Source organism: Ochotona curzoniae, unplaced genomic scaffold (assembly GCF_017591425.1).
Source record: "Ochotona curzoniae isolate NIBS_2020 unplaced genomic scaffold, NIBS_Ocur_1.0 scaffold_4506, whole genome shotgun sequence".
Taxonomy (NCBI): domain Eukaryota; kingdom Metazoa; phylum Chordata; class Mammalia; order Lagomorpha; family Ochotonidae; genus Ochotona; species Ochotona curzoniae.
Genome location: NW_024467119.1, coordinates 49,778,699 through 49,796,450, shown reverse-complemented (window position 1 = coordinate 49,796,450; position 17,752 = coordinate 49,778,699). Strand labels below are relative to the sequence as shown.

Here is a 17,752-nt window from a genome sequence, read left to right as displayed (position 1 = left end):
TTTTTGATAGTAAGTTCATTTCAGCAGATCATAATTTCAGACTCCTTTACATTGGAGGAAATCATAATTTTAAAGTACAACCTTAGGCTCTTAAAAGTAATAAAGATTGCTTTTGAGATAATTACTTTCTGATTTTGCAAAAACTAGCATAGTACAATCGCTTTCACTTTGAAACACTAGTTGAGAAGATCAGAACTCTATCCTTAGGTAATCAACATTCATCCCATCAACCCAGGATAAGCATATTCCATGCTGCCATCACATCCTCACTCGGTCTGCCATTGTTAGCTTCATTTTATAGACAAGGATAATGAGACTAAAAGAAGCTAAGTGATTTGTGCATTATCTCATGATGTGATACATCCAGTATTCATACTTGGCTACCTTAATGCCAGGCTATTGTTTTCAGTGCTAGCACCTAGAAGACTTAGGATTTGAAGTAGCTGACTAGGCCTTCTGGTTCCTCCTGGTACCTGAAAAAGTGAAACTTAGTTCTTAGCTCCGCTCCCATTCCGTTAGTCTCCCCGTGGTTGGTCACTTTTCCTACACAGTCCAAGCAAATGGGCCAAGACAGCCAAGAAAAAGAGAGTTGCCAAAGAGGAATCTTGTCCTCTGCCTCAGTTTCCACAGCTTCCCCCTGCCTTGCATGTTAGACACAGCTTAACCGGGTAAGCTCAGAAGTGGAGTTCACGGTTCACCGGCTATGCCGTCTCCCTCCATCCTTTGCTTCATTAAGGCTCTCTGACGTTCTGTTGCCTTTGCTTTAGCCAGGAAGCCTCGGTTTTTGGTTTCTTTGTGAAGTCAGTAAACACCACAGTGGAGGAGGAGAGCGATAGATTTTGGAGGAACAGCATGTTGGAGAACGAGTTTTGTTTTGTCTTAGAGTTCACCTGCTCCGCGACATATGAATGCGCTACAGAAAACCGGCAGACAGCACACCCTCCGCCCGCCTTGCAGGAGACAAAAGCAAACCCCAGTCCCAAAGAGACGGCCCTGAAATATGATATCAGCTGCAGGAGAGGGCCATCTCCTCCGGTCAAATGAGAAAAATCATAGTACCCTCACTGCGGTATACAAATAGCTTGTAAGCCACATTCTCCATTTGAATGATAACAATGAAGTGCTAACCTCGCTGCCGCCTGGCCAGCCTGATCCCATCTCCAAACACAAACACTTCTGCCTCGGTTTTGGCTGGGGGCTGTGCGGTGGCCTCCCTCGACCCCCCCCCCACCCTCCCCCGGTAATTGGCTGAGACCACCAGAATTTGGAGGACCCAGATGTCACTGATAGTTTTCCTAGGGAACACATTGATGCCCATCTGTTGCAGCCTAGAAGGCTGTTCATATATCCACAAGGCCTTCATTTAATTCTTGTCAGAAAGTAATGTAAATCCAGTTTACCTCAGAGGTCGCAGCAGAGGTTTATGCCAATGAGCCCCCTGCAATTTACACACACTGTAGTTGTATAGGATGAAAAGAAAGCCTTTCATGTTGGTGCATATTAACAAGAAAGCCTGCCTTCCGAGAGAGGCTTTTTCATTGAGGTTTCTCCCGATTTTAATACAGCCGATGCCAGTTGGTACATCCAGCTTTAGAAAAAGAAGGGGAAAAAATCTAATCTTTAAAGTTTCTTCTTTTATATGAGGTGAAAGAGAAAGACTGAAATCCTAGCAAGTGGCACGGCCATGTCTTTAATTATCTGTTATAAGACAAAACTCCCCCGCACTTGGAGAAGCTGTGGTGGGACGGGACAGAAAAGCTTGTTCCAGCCTGCATTACTGCTAGTTGAAGTCCAGGGAGAATTCGGTAGTAACCAATGTGCTTTCTAGCAGGAAAATAGTCAGATTGGCCAACGCAAATGGCCTTTGGACTTTTCAGCTGTCTCTTTCTGGAACAGTTAAATGTTGAAATTCAATTTACTTTACTAGACCAGACTAGGTTAAAATTTTGATTCAAAAGGAAAGTGAAAGAGTTTGTGTGTAGTGTACACATATAATTTTGAGATTCATGCATGGTTTTTCTCATAACACCCATTTTCTGTGAACTTCATGCATGCATGCATTTCAAAACTTTTGGACCAAGAAAACTGATCTCTTAACTCCATTTCCCTACAAACTTTATGAAATACCTTCAGATATCTATGATTTTTTTTTTTTTTTTGAAATCTGAGAGCTTTACCAAGGTCTTCCAGGAATCTTTTTAAGGTCTAAGATCTCTTTGAAATTCTAAATACACGTCTTGTTTAGCATGTGCTTATAACCCTCAACTTACTTATCTCTAAAGTGGGAATAAAACCTCCGTGCTAAGGCTTTGCATATGAGGTTCCCAGCGTAGTGCCTAAAATATAGAAACATTTATGCAAATATTGCTTTTCCTCCTCATCCTACTTTTCGGTTGTATCTGTGAGCATGAACTATGGATTTAAAATACTGGTAAACTTGGTTTAGAAACTTGTAGCATTTCAGTCAGCTTAAATTTTCCTGGTTTAAAAAAAATTTTTTAAGGAGAAATGAGGCTGGAGATTTTTCTTCCCTACAGATTAGAGTTTCTGTTTTCAGTTGTTTAACTTTCTTTCCCGTCAGGAGTGGAATAATAGAATTGTGTTAGTTGGTGAACGAGCAGGCATGGCTGCCATGCACCCTCACTGCTGTAGCATCCCGTTTTCCATGGCGGTGTTAATAGGGGGCGTGCTCCTCGGAGGTTTTACAGACAGTGCTTATTTACCCGTAGTGATGGCTTTGAAGTATATGATATGATTATTTTTGCGTCACAGTTAACTTTTTGCTAGCACCTTGTTTATAATATTAAACTTGAGTTATGTTCTCTCAGCCCCTGCTAACAGGACTGCTAAAGCCGCAGGCTACTCTGAGAAGCACTGTATGATGGAGATGCAGGCGGAATGGGATTCTGATTAAAACACAATGTGCTGTTGGGAGCACATTAAGCAGATACTTCAAAAGCGCAGAGCCAGGGCTTAATTACAGAACTGAATGAAGCGGTAGCTTCACTCCTCAGCACAGTAGTCACCTTCAGGAGGCTAAAGCCTGATTTTATTGGCAATCTGCACTAGAGACCAGATGGATCGTTTTAGAAGAATTTTTTTGCTTCGTAGGTGTCATCAGAGACCACACTTTTTCACTTGTTGTTCTGAAAAGTGAATACTCACAAAAATTACTGGTAAAAATTACAAGTATGTGCAAAAGCACCAAGTATACAGAAAAAAACAATCCTCATCTACTCTCACTTAGCCTCAACACTGAACAAGCCATAGCAAGTATTGTCTAATTGATTCCTCTCCTTTCTCCCCACTGCTGTGCCTCAGATTATTTTGCATCAAGTCTCAGGCTTCATTGAATTTCATCTGTAAATACTTCAGAGTGCATCCTAAGATATCTGAACTCCTTTTAAGTATAGACACAATACCAGAATCTCACCTTAAAAGTTACCACCGATTCTCTAGTGTCATTTACTGTGACTTAACAGTACTGATGGGAAGACAGAGACCATGTTTTTCTGTTTAAGGGAAAGTTATGATTTGGCTCTCATGTTACCCGTTAGCTGTGTTGCTTTCATGGCATATCAACTTGATGAAGAATCTTCGGTGAAGACAATACAGTGGATATATGTGATTGGCATGTATAATGGCATGTGATATTATCTTTGAAAATGAAAATTTGTCACCTTGCTGAAAATTAAAAGACCATCAGGATTCTACTCCTACTCCACTTTCATTGGTTCATTTAGATAAGTGTTTTCAAACTGATTGGCCCACATGAAATTGTATGTGGAAGGTCACCAGATATAACAGATGAAAATGAAATGGCTCAGGGGCCATGACACCAACTTTGGTGCATCTTTGCCCAGGTGGGGATGCTGAAGATTTCAGTACCGAAAATGCTTGTGTACAAGTGCCCACTGTTTTTCCATTATGATATAAAAGCAAGACAAGCTTCCATTTAGCAGCAAAAAGAGTAGAGGAGAATTTCACATGTAACCAACATGGGAGGAAGAGATAACAACAGTTTTTATTTTAAAAAAAAGACACACAACCTTGCTACCAAGAAAAGAGTGTTTCATTTAAAGCTATTAAAATGTTGACTGTAACTGGAAAAATACACTGTGCTCATACATGACCACCTCACTTCTCAGCTGACTATGTCAGGCCTCCTGGGAGGACTTACATTGGCTTCCTGTCAGGATTAATCTGTAAGTGTAATCATCTCAGACCTCATCATTTCTCTCCTTCCCCTTCACTGGTCCCTCTGGAATTACAGTATAACTTGAATAAGGTCAAAACTGGTATGCTTTGGCTTTAGAAAAATATAGCAGCTGCTACTTCAATGCATTAAAATTTGAGAATGAAGCCTAAGAGTTGTTGGCTGTGTGTTTTTTAAATAGACCGCTGTGTGATATTCTGCCATACAATCAACGCTGTGGTGGTTAGTTTCTTTCACACAAAAACCAAGACACAGAGTTGTGTTATATAAAATCACAATGGATTAGATGTTGACAGGCTTGTGTCCAACTCCTGGTGCATAATTTTAGTGAGTTGATGCTTGACTTTGAAGAAATCATTCAACAGTTGACTTTCTTTATCTTAACATGAAGACTGTATTTCTTGCTACTTTCATTATACTCTTGCAAAAGCAAGACAATCATTCCAGTTTGTCTGTTTTTGTTGTCAATCAAATCATCAATGGTTTATTTTCTATAATTCTAGGAAAGGCAGGATGAATTCTCCAACTTGTCTAGATTTCAGTGAGCTCGTTCTTGCGGGTCAATATACTGCTCTGGAATTTTTCATAAGTTACTTAACACTTGCTTCCCTGGAGAGGTTGTCTTTTAGGGTTGGAAACATTTGCTCTGTTTCTCTGGTAACTTCCAAAAATGCCAAGTACCGTGTGAGATGGTTACTCAGTAAATGCTTAACCACCACTGAGGAGCTTGCAAATACAATACATCCTATTTTATGTTCTAAACTTTTAAGTTGAAAATAAAGAGTAAAAAACAAATGACTCTGGTCAGAAATAGAGCTGAAATGTTTCACTTGGCTGTTTCAGTTCTCTCTCTCTCTTAAATATTCAGTATCACTGTTAGCTTCACACTGGCAACTATTCCTTCATTAGCTAAAAGCAAAGACTAGCCTTAACACTGAGTCTCCGATCACCACCCTCCTTGTTAGAGAAAGGAGAAAATGAGAGTTCTTCCGCTTGAGGAGCTACCAAAGAAAGTAAGTGGGGTAGCTTGAAAAACAATCGAGTCCTCGCCCCAATCAGGTGATTGATGCTCTGAGCACATTTGCTCCGTGACTGAACAAATTTTACTCGGTAACAGAACTCTTATAGAAAGTATAGAATCCTACCCGTCTCAAACTGTACTCATTTTCCAAAGCAGTCTTATGAAATAAGGCCCGAGAGCTGCAGGTGACGGAGAAAGAGCGAGCAGGGGTCGGCCTGGGTTTCTAAGCAAGTCTTTTTTTGGCTGTTAAGACAGCTGTGGTCAAAATTCTGTGTCTCTGTGCACACCCTGGGATGTTTTAGGAGTCTGCTCAAGAAACAAGCCAACAAATAACCAGGCTGCCTTTTCTTAGGAGACCCCTTGGTGGTTGGGGCTCCTAAAGATCACACAGGTGTGAGAGGATCCTTGTTCATTGTGGCTGGGCACTGCCGGCTTGCCAGGGTATTGGAGTAGTTTGTGTGAGAATGGTGGTCCCGTGCAGGACATGTCGGCGTTGGCGCCCTCCAAGGGTAGCCATCGCACGTTCTTCAGCCCAGTGGCAGCTTCCCAAGGACATGCAGGTCTGTGTTTGTTCCCAAGCCAGCGGGAGGCTCCCTGCCAAGGCCCGTCGGCTGCTGGTGACAAGCACACGCTGTGTGGATCACACAGCCACACGGTGGACTTTTATTATGTCAGCCCTGAAGTGTGGTCTGCCAATCCTCAGTCTAGAGGCCCACCCCCTGGGCGCCTTTGACATTTTAAGTATAAAATAAATAAAGGGCTTTGTGTGTGTCTCAGCGCCAAGGAGAAGATGAGGGGTTGTGGCTGCTTCTGTCGGATGGCTAATCGCTAGACACTCTTGCCTCTCCACCGGTTCAGGCCTGCTGCTTCCGACACCTCCCTGCGAACCCAGCTGATTGCCTGGAGGCAAAGAGCTGATTGAACTTTCTTGGCTGGGCTTGAGGTTCTCTTTCTTTATTTAAAAAATAATACTAATAAAATAAAATTCACCCCTTTTTTCCTGGAGAATGTCTAACTGATTAGAATAGCCCAATCCTCAAGCTGATTTCTATTCACTAATGGGCTGTGGGTCTGAAGAATCATATGGAGGATAATCCCATGATTACACAACTTTGGGAAAAATATCAAGAACCCGAAGGCTTTGCGTGGCCAAGCAATGTCCCTTCTTAAAAAGCTGAACAGTATACAACGCTAACAACGAAATGTAATTCAAATCAGATAAGACCTTGTGGGGACTTCAAAACTTAAAATTTATTTCTGAATTTAGGGAGCAATATCTGTTACCTGTGATGCATTTATTCCATGCTACACAGATTACTGACTGTTACCAAACCCTGGGAGAGTCATCCTTTAACTACTGCCTCTGTCAGAAGAGGAAACTGAGCAGACCAAATCATCAAGGTGGCTTCATTTCTACTCTTTTTAAATTTTTTGCCTTTCTGAAAGATGGAGAAAAAGGGCAGAGGGAGAGAATGAGGAGAAAGTAAGAATATTTTCCTGTCTTCCAGGTTCACTGTCTAAATGCTACCTCAGCTGGATGGGCCTGAGCAGGCCAAACCCAAGAATTCTAGTAGGGCCTCTCACACGAGAGGGAAAGACTCTACTGAGCATTCACCTGCTGCCTCCCAGAATGTGTATTGGCAGGAAGCTAGAGTTGGATCCAGGCACCCTAACAGAGGAATCAGGCAATCAAGCAGCGCCTTGACTGCTGTCTGAAGTGCTGGTCTACGTATCTGCTTCTGAAGATGAATGCATTCTTTTCCAATGACATCATTCTTCTCAAGCATTTCTCCAGAATTCTGGTATGATTTAAGGGAAAACCAAGTGACCACATGTTCTGAGGACAAATTGAGACCCTAAACTATTATTCTAATCTCTTGCATAGGTGTCTTCGGGAGTCAGCTGCTTCCCTCCTCTTCACCATTGTGACTAAAATTGTTTACCTTAAGTTTGGGCACAGTATAACTGTATCCTAGAGAGCACACATCAGATCGAAGGCCCTGGGGCTAGTGCTGAGGTGTGGTGGGTTAAGCTACTGTCCAAAATACCCACATCTTCTCTGAATGCCAGTTGGAGCACCTGCTGCCCTACTGTCTACCCAGCTCCCTGCTAATGCATTTGGCAAAGCAACAAAAAATGACCCAAGGTGTTTGGGTCCCTGCCAACCACACAGGAGACCTAGATAAAGTTCCACACTCCTAGCTTCAGCCTGGCCCAAGCCTGGCCTTTCAAATATAAGAATAAGTCTTTGTAAAAACAAAATGAAGGCCTTTGAAAGCTTACAAAATCTTTCTTCGTGCGCTACAAATGCCTGCTAGCATAGTGTTGGCTCTGGATCTGGGAAACATATGGACTGGGTATGTCAGTGATCTCTCACCTGGTGTGTAGAAATGCATGGAAAACTCTCTTGGAACTACCACTTTTAAGTAATCAGTGCAGAAGCCTGGAGCCAATACCAGATGGCAGGCTTGACTCACCTTGACCTGAGATGTGGCTCTTGTAGCCAAGGGGGCCAACCTCACAATGAGTCAAGTGTCACTGTAGCTGACGGAGTGGGTAACTGTAGCCGGAGAGTATGTGCAGCAGTCCTGGCGATGAAGGCCTTTTCTTTTTCCTCCTCTTTCTTCCTGAGACCGGCAGGTAACCCATTCATGACCCGGAACACTCTCTTTGCACTTTCTTGCACAATCAGGTTTGGTAAACACATGCAGCTGCAGGGAACTGGACAGGGTGGAGCACAAGAGCAAGAGAGGCAAAGAGAAGACAAAGTGTGGGCATCCAGTTTCCCTCCTGTTGATCTGGTGGTCCAAAGGCTGGAAATCCTGCCCTGGAGGCAGCAAAGAACTTCATTTTCATTTATGGAATTTCCTAGCTTCTCTCTTAAAATAATCAGGATATCCTTTTTTATTTTTATTTTTATTCTTGATAATGTTTTTTTAAAGATTTATTTTTATTATTTTTTTATTGGAAAGGCGGATATACAGAGAGGAGAGACAGAGAAGAAGATCTTCCGTCCGATGACTCACTCCCCAAGTGAGCGCAACGGCCGGTGCTATGCCGATCCGAAGCCAGGAGCCTCTTCCGGGTCTCCCATGCGGGTGCAGGGTCCCAAAGCTTTGGGCTGTCCTCGACTGCTTTCCCAGGCCACAGGCAGGGAGCTGGAAGGGAAGCGGGGCTGCTGGGATAGAACCGGCGCCCATATGGAATCCCGGGCGTGCAAGGCGAGGACCTTAACCACTGTGCCACCATTCCGGGCCCGTATTCTTGATAATGTTTACCTGGTTGATCAGGCGGGGGAAGGGCTGAAAATTAGGGCAAATTGGATGAAACTACTGTTTGCAAATTTTCTTTTTCTTCTTCCTGTATCCAGAGAAAGGAAGGAGACAAGGAAAGAAGACACACTCAACCTCACAATTGCCTCCATACCCGGGATTGGGAACAGCCAACCCAGGGTCACCTGACGTGGAGCGTTCTCTAAGAGTTCTGCTCAAGTGATTTAGATAGCTCTGAAATGCTGTCAGATCTTGCTGCTCCAAGGAAAAGGAAATCCCTCCAAGGTCCATGGACTGACACAATCTACCTTAGAATCTTGATTTGCACAGATCGTTGCTGTCAATACTTGGCTGGGATAGTTGTCCAATTTTTCTGCCCTCTATATTCTGTTATGATGCCAGATATCCTCTGCTGGTCCCAGTGGACTGCCATATCCTCCATGTGCATCTGGACATGCCATCCACTACTCCATCTAAATCACTGAGGAGGCCCAGCTCTGACACATACACTCCAGGTCAAACCATAGATCCTGCAATTCTTCCCATAGTTACAATTCTGATTTCAGCGGTTTAGTTGGTAGGATCCCAAAAGAGACCTCATCTGAGGTGATGCCAGACATGACTCTTGTATGTGCTTGCCAGTAATGGATTTGTCTCAGACTGTCACCTACATTAGCCTACACACACACACACTGGTGGTTGGTCTGTTCTTTCCCTAGCCCCATCTCCTAAGTAAACCAATGGATGTTGAGGCCAAGACCAGCACAGCATACTACACACTCGGACTTAACATACATCAGTCAGAACTGCAGCTTAGTCAGAGCAACCCCCAATAACTTTCACTAGGCCCTCCCCCCAGGCCCACTAGTAAGAGTCAGGCATGGGGTGGACCATGTCTGGATGGACCATGACACTAACCAGCATGCCAAGAGAATCAGGTCTTGGGGCAGATTCATGGTGGTCAGGGCATGTGGGCCCACCCTTGTGGAACTGCAATATCCATTGGTTTGCTGAAGAGCTGGGCTGAGCTAGGCATGACCATGGAACCCTCTGACTCTCATGAGTACTAGGGATGGAAATAGGCCCAGCTGGTCCAAACTGAAGCACCCATAGGTGCATCCAAAATTATGGCATTGCGCAGACCAGATTGCAGCATCCACCAGTTCATACAAATGCTGAGACAGAGGGGGCAGACTATGCCGGGCAAGGACCTAGCACCTGCTTGCATATGTGAGACTTGATATAGAAATGGACTTGATGGGGACTCTGGGAAACTCCTGGTGGGACATAGCTCCCACTGGTGAATATGTAAATCAGGTCTGGGTGCCAGTCAGACAAAATAGTTCCACCAATTGGCAAGTGTGTGGGTTGGTTCTGGAAGGAGATATATCAAGCAGGGTCAAGCCAAACCTCAGCACCCTGGCAAGTGCAGTAGCCTGGATGGAGTATAGGCCATGCCGACCTAGGCTATCACTGCTACCAGTTTGCATGAGCTAGGGATGGGAGCAGACTGAACAGTGCTAGGCTGTAGCACCTGTAAGTGACAATTTGGACTATGGGCAGGCTGGGACAGATCAGGCTATAGCATCCGATGACACAAGATGGAGGATGGGCTATGCTAGGCCAGGCCAGAGAAACTACTAGCACAAGCAAGACCTGTGGCTGGGAAACGACCTGGTTGGGAGCTAAGGGGACACCCTGACTGGATTGTGGTTCCCACTTTTGAGCACTGGTAAAGCCAGAATGGGGTAGCAAACTGGGCTGGACATGGATGGAATATTCCTCGGCATGGTTGTAGACTGTGTTTGGGATGTGCCAGACTAGGCTACACTCCAGCACCCATTGGTGCTTGTGAGAACCTGGGTGGGCTGGGCTAAGTCTCTGGCCCACTGAACCATGTGAGAACTATGTCTGGATGTGGAACAGGTGTGGCTGAGCTGTAACACCCAACAGTCAGAGCTGGAATAGGCATGGCTCAGTTGGGCAAGCCCACTGTTCCTTCCAGGACAGGAGTTGCACTAAGTCAGTCTGTGCAAAGGACCCATCACGATGTGAGAGAGCTGCCATTAGGAAGTGACCTGATAGAGCAGCTTGGGAAACTCCTCTGTTGAGACACAGTCCCTGAACGTGAGCACAAGAAACAAAAGAGGGAGCAGCCCAAACCAGGCCAGGTTACAGTACCCACCAGCACACATATGTGTCAGGTCTGGGGGTGGATCAGACTGAGCCAGTTCATAGCACCCAATGGTAGATCTGAGAACCAGGATGGGGTGCAGGACAGGCTGCCACAACAGCCAGTTCACATTAGGGCCAAAATAATAATCATAATCATAATAATAATGCCTTTACCTTATTTTGAAAATGAAATCAAAGGTGAAGCTCATAGTCATCTAAAGGGTATGACACTCATGGTTCAACTGCATATCTGAGTGATGATTTCAATATTGTGTGCATGCTCAGAATGCCCACAGGAGCAAAGGATCTCTTCCTCACAGTTTCTGTCTTTGCTATTCCCAGTTAGAATGGATTTTCTCACTTCCTGCTCTCACTATACCAAACTCTGGTCTGAAACACTATGTGTCTCAATTCTTTCAATGGAATCACTGTTTCAACCCTTAGGCCAGAAACTGATACTATCTGTTCAATACTGTTAGGCTTGGTTTTCATGTTTATTCTTTTTTTTTTTATTAAATGTCAAATAGATAATAGAAGTCAGGAAATGATAAAATAGATATAAGATGTGCAGAACACAATGAGTATCCATAGACCAAACAATCAATTTAAATGAAAGAATGCAGCACGTGCCTTGGGGTCTCCTATAATCCCTTCCTTCTCACCCTCTTCTCTCTCTGCGCATTTCTGAGGGCAGGTGTTAAGCTCCTTGGTTTGGAATGCAGCTTGGAATGCCCACAACTCACATCTGAGTGCCTGTATTCACGTCCCACCTCTGCTTCTGGTTCCAGCTTCGTGATAATGTGCATCCTGGGGAAGACCTAGATTGAATTCTAGGTTTCTGGCTATAGCCTAACCAGCCCCTGGCTTTGCATACCTTTGGGGGATGAATCTATGGATGCAAAAATCTCTTTTTCAGTTTACCTTTCAACAATAAATAAATAAATAAATAAATAAATAAATAAATAAAAACTTAGCCTCCCTGTGGTGCTGGTATGCCATCTGGGCACCAATTCAAGTCCCAATTGCTCGACTTCTGATCCAGTTCCCTGTTATTGTGCTTGGAAAAGCAGTGAAGAAAGGCTGAGTCTTCCCTGCACCTATGTTGCAAACCCAGAAGAAGCTCCTGGCTTCCAATCAACAGAGCTCCAGCCATTGTAACCATCTGGGGAGGGAGTTAACAGACAGAGGATCTCTCTCTCCTCTCTTTGTAACTCTACTGTTTAAATAAAAAAAGAATGATAAATCTTGAAAAAATTACCATGACACTATATATGTAAAGATCTATTTATTTTATTGGAAAGGCAGAGAGGAGAGAGACAGAAAGGAAGATCTTCCGTCCGATGGTTCACTCCCCAAGTGACCACAATGGCTGGTGCTGTGCCGGTCGGAAGCCAGGAGCCAGGAACTTCTTCCCAGGTCTCCCAAGTGGGTGCAGGGTCCCAAGACTTTGGACCATCCTCAACTGCTTTCCCAGGTCACAAGCAGGGAGCTAGATGGGAAGTGGAGCTGCCACGATTAGAACCAGCGCCCATATGGGATCCTGGGGCGAGGACCTTAACCATTACGCTATCATGCTGGGCCCCATAACACTATATATTAAACTGTATGATAAATGTGTCTATCATCTATTTGTGGGTTCTTCAAATATTCACAGAAAATACCTAATAAACTATGCACATATTTCAAAAATTTTTGCACCATAATAAAAATTTTTAAAAATCATATTCTTCCATGAAATTTTGAAGCGCAACTTAAACATGTTTGATTAGGGTTGCATTAAAATTGCATATTAATTTGTGGAACAAATCTGAGCAATACTATGCTGTTCAGGTTACAAGCATGAACTGTCTTCTTGTTTATTTAGGTTATCCTAAATGTCTTCAATACAGTAAGTTCAATAATCATGTACATTTATTATTATAGCTATTTAAACACTTTATATCTATTATTTTATTATACCTTACATACCTCATGCCATATAAGTGATACTTTAAAAACTTTTTTCATTTTGTTTGAAAGGCAATGAAGTAGAGACAGATATCTTCCATTTTTAATTTTCATTCCTCAAATGCCCACAAGAGCTGGGGCGAGCCCAGGATGAAGCCAGGAGCCTGACACTAGTAGATTGTCTCCCACATGAATGGCAGGTATTTGAGCCATCATCACCTGTAGCCTCTCAGGGTGCACACTAACAGGTAGCTGGAATTGAAAACAGAGTCAGAACTCAAACCTGTTAGTACGGGATATGGGTATTGAACATTTCTACTTAATTACGCTATCTGATCATTTGATGCTAATGTAAACGATGTTTTGCCTAAGACTGGATTAATCCGTTCACTAAATGGTAAGATTTTGTTGGTAAAATTATGCTTCTAGGGTTTTTTGGTAGAAAAATTTCTCAACTCTTATCTACATTCCTTTAAGAATATACAACAATATAGGCTTTGTATTTCTTCTTATTTTTCTTTTCTGTAGGTTATATGTTTTATAGGGCTTGCTGATCTTACCAACTTTGAAAACTTGATTTTTAATTTTCTTTTTTTACTTTTTTGAATATCTTTGTAGTTTTTGTAATTCTTTCCCCAAATTTTAGTTTCTAGCTTATTTTCTCTCTTCTTTTTAAGTTTAATAATTTTATTGACTTTTGATACAAGCAATAATTTATTATGTTGATCATACTAGTGAATGTTTTTACTTCACTTTATTTTGTGTAATTCCTTGCATGAGAAATTTTTTCTGGGCATCTTTTTATTTTGGTTATCAACTTAATTGCCTTTTGGTCATGCATGATTCTGCAGGAATTGATTCTTTGAAATGTGTTGATATTGGTATATGGAATAATAGATGTTAAGTTCTTATAAATGTTCCCAGTATGCTTCAAAATGTTTATTAAATTGTTGAGGATGTTGTTTCATAAATAGCTATTAATTGAGAGTTGCTAATGGTGTTGATGAAATCAACTAGATTGCTGATTTTTTTGGTCTGATTAATATATTCATTTCTATGAGATTTTTCTGACTGTGATTATGTATTTGCAAATTTTTTATGGTTCTTTCTGATTTTGCCTCATGCACATTGGAGTTATATTACTGAACATACACTAGGTGAGGATGTCTGTGCCCTTCTGGTGAACTAAGCCATCTTGCTGTGCTCTTTGCCTGAAAGTTTATTTTGTCTGACAGTAACATAGCCACATGTCATCTTTCTTAAGTTAGTGTTTTTCTGATTTTATTTTATTTTTTGTTCTCTGATTGATCCTTCCGTTCAAGCCATTTCAGTAATACATTTCAGAGACTTAAGAAAAAAGGGACATTTTCCCAATATTTTTAGTTGATTCTCTGGAAGTGTTGATAAAAGAATCTCTCGTACTACCAGAAACAGACATCTCTTTCGGTCTTTGGGGGCTTAGAAATTGCTCCAAAACCCCCAACTGCCTTGCTATCCAATCAGAATTCTCTTTCTTCTCCCATTTCTATCACCTATCAATGCAAGAGACAGTGTGGTGAGAGTTTCTGTGCATAGGCTGTTCAGGGAAAGGTGAAAAAGATACAAAAGGCTCAATTGGCTAATCCTCCGCCTCCAAGCACCAGGATCTCATAGGAGCACTTGTTTGTGTCCTGGCTGCTCCACTTTCATTCCATCTCCCTGTTTGTGGCCTAGCAAAGCAGCGGAGGTTGGCTCAAGTCATTAGGACCCTGCACCCACCTGGGAGACCTGATGAAAACTCCTGGCTTCTGATTTTGAATTGGTTCAGCTCTGGCTGCCGTGGCCAGCCAATATATTTCTTTCTGTCACTTCTCTCCAAAATTCCACCATTCTAGTAAAAAATAAATCTTAGAAAATAAATTATTCCTGTACATCTAAATTAGATAGGCTGTATCCAATTATGATGCTACCAACCATTAAATGAATTCCAACACAGACCCTTTAAATTGAGTCTTTGGGGCCCAGCGGCGTGGCCTAGCAGCCAAAGTCTTCTCCTTGAATGTGCCAGGATCCCATATGGGCACTGGTTCTAATCCCGGCAGCTCCACTTCCCATCCAGCTCCCTGCTTCTGGCCTGGGAAAGCAGTTGAGGATGGCCCAAAGCCTTGGGACCCTGTGGGAAGCCTGGAAGAAGTTCCTGGCTCCTAGCTTGGCATAGCATTGGCCATTGCGCTCACTTGGGGAGTGAATCATTGGACAGAAGATCTTTCTCACTGTCTCTCCTCCTCTCTGTATATCTGCCTTTCCAATAAAAATAAATAAATCTGTAATAAATAAATAAATCGAGTCTTTGAAATCCTATTGTGTATGATATGCTTTGTTGAGTTAACTACTTAATACTTTTTTGTGTATTTGTTATTTTTCTGGCTACATGTTAAGTCTTCAAAAGGCTCATGGGAAATCCATATTATGAGAAAACTATGAATTCTTTAAATGTTTTGAACAGAAGTCAACCTTTTTTTCAAAGTATGTTTTTCATGAACTTTTTGAAGTACTATTGTATTGGAAAGCCCTAGGTAGTATAGTCCATCTGGTAGACTTATTCATGTATCCCCACATCTTCTAGCTGAGATTACGAGTAATTGAACAAACATTTTTTTATGGAGGAGGAATCCAATAGATGACAGAATGTCCTTGGAATTCTTTTACTTCCCTTGACCCACCCACTAATAGAGGTACTAGTTTTCCAGGAAAAACAACTGAAATACAGGTGCCAAAGGGGGTGGGACTTTGAACAATCGATTAGATTGCTTAATTCTAATGATGGCTTACTTGTCCATCATCCTGTAACTCAGCCATTCAATTACATTTTTGGTAACCGGTAGAATAGACAAATGCATACATCAAAATCAAACAAGACATTTGGCCATGTATGTGCATGCGTAACTTACTGTGTGTGATTCTCACTCTCTTGGTTATCTAATGTCTTTCTAGAGTTATCTATTTGTGTGTTTGGCTGCTCTTCTTTGCCCACATTCTCTTTTATTTTGAAGAAAACTACATAGATAGATGGTAAAATAACAAAATAGTATCTATAGTTTACAAAAACTTATTGAGAAAATGTCCATTGTTCAATTTTTTAGAAACCATGTACAGCTAACAGAATGTTATGGTTCAAGAGAGTAATGATTCTTTTATAAATGAAGTTGACCAAAATTTCAAGCAGGACCATAGCCTGAAGGGAAGTTTCCGGGCTCTGCTTCTGTTATGCCTAACAATGAACCACACAAGTCTGGACAGATGGTTAGAGTCCAAAGTGTTTCTCATGTTACACTATTTTCTTCCTATTATCTCCCCTGAATTCTACAGGGTAAAGGGAAAATGCTGAAACTTTCAAAAAGTATAAAAGATGTCTTTGATTCATTTAAGGAGTTATAAGTACAAAACAAAATTTATCCTGAAACTCTCTTCTTTCTAGTCTAGAAATACTTTCTTGGAAAAACATGATTTCTTACAGTGGGTAATATCACTCATATTTATAGTTAGAAATAAAACATATAAACTATATTTATATATTTTCCTTTTTAAATTTTATTTTTGCAATCTTTACATAGTTGAGAAGGATGCATGCCCATGTGTGCCACTAACTAGGATGGAAAGGGTCAAGGAATAGGGGAAAGTGGATGAGACAATTGTTTCCAATTTTCTTTTTCCTTTTCCAGTTTCTGGGAGAGAGGGGGTGGAGAGAAGCTGCACCCGGCATCCTAACCACATCAATACCTGGGGTTGGGGAATGGTCACCCAGTGTCATCCCAGGGTCACCTGATGTGGAACATTTTCCAAGAGTTTTGCTCAGGTAGTTTGAATAGTTCTGAAATGCTGTCAATCTTGCCACTCCGAGGATGAGGAAATCCTTCCAAGGTCCATTGGCTGACATAGTCCTTCTTAGAGTCTCCATTTGCCCAGATACTTGCTGTCAATACTCAGTAGGGGAATTGTCCAATTTGTTCATCTGTTATGGTACTAGATGTCCACTGAAGGCCTAGTGAACTGGTTGTCATGTCCCCATGGGCATCTAGGCATGCCACCACTGCTCCATCTTCTGCAATAAAGGAGACCCAGTTCTGACACTTGCATTCTATTATCAGACCACAGATCCTATTAATTCTTCCCATGGTTGAAGTTCTGAGTCTAGTGGTTCAACCTGGCAGAGTCTCCAAAGAAAGTTCATCTGAAGCGACTCCATACCTGATTCTTGTGTGTTTTAGCCAGTACAGGGGTCTGATTCAGTCTGTCACCCACATCAGCCTATGTATACACTGGTGGTTGGAGTTGGTAAGTTTTGTCTGAGACCCATCTCCTGCACAAACTAATGGATGCTGTAGGCAAACGAACCCTGTTCACCACACATTAAGCCTTCATGTACTCCAACATTCCAGTTGGATTGGCCCCCCAATAACCCTACCAGGTCACCCCTAGCCTTAGTTCCTGAGCATGCTGCTACATGCAACAGACTGGTCCAGTCTGTCCCGCATCCCATTCAGATTTTGTACCCACCAATGGATGCTGCAACTGAGCTCAGTCCAAACCAACATACTGTCCAGCCCACACTCATGCTGGTAGGTGCTACTGCCTATCTAACCAGGTCCACCCCAGCCCTTGTTCTTACGTTCACCAGTGAAAACTGAAGCCCATCAGAGAGGTGCCCACAATTTCCCCCACTGGACCCACTCCCAATCCTGGGTCTTGCACTTTATAGCCTAGCTTGACAGGATTTGCCCCCATTCCTAGCATTTGCCAGCTAATGCCGCAGCAAAGCTCAACCAGCCTATACTTACTCTGTCTCATCCTTGCACCAGCTAGTATAGTCAGTTAGCCCAGCCCGGCTCTGGGCTTAAATCAGTTCACATGCAGGTTCCCCCACCAGGCCCATTCCCAGGCCCAGGTCTCACATGTTCTAGTGGGAGCTAGGTCCTTACCCGGCATAGTCTGCCCCCTCTGTCTCGGCATTTGTATGAACTGGTGGATGCTGCAATCTGGTCTGCGCAATGCCATAATTTTGGATGTACCTACGGGTGCGTCAGTTTGGACCAGCTGGGCCTATTTCCATCCCTAGTACTCATGAGAGTCAGAGGGTTCCAT

The 17,752-nt window shown here is 42.6% G+C and overlaps 1 protein-coding gene across 6 annotated transcripts in view; it reads left to right on the top strand.

The window, feature by feature from the left end:
- Window positions 1-17,752, top strand: part of ALPK1 (alpha kinase 1) — a 115,891-nt gene that overhangs the window by 34,081 nt on the left and 64,058 nt on the right. For 4 of the 6 annotated variants that reach the window (XM_040967034.1, XM_040967038.1, XM_040967036.1 and 1 more), the window contains one exon: window positions 6,746-7,039. The exons of the other annotated variants lie outside the window; for them this stretch is intronic. The gene's annotated coding sequence lies outside the window, so the exon portion shown is untranslated. The remainder of the gene's footprint in view (window positions 1-6,745; window positions 7,040-17,752) is intronic. 6 annotated transcript variants of the gene reach the window in all.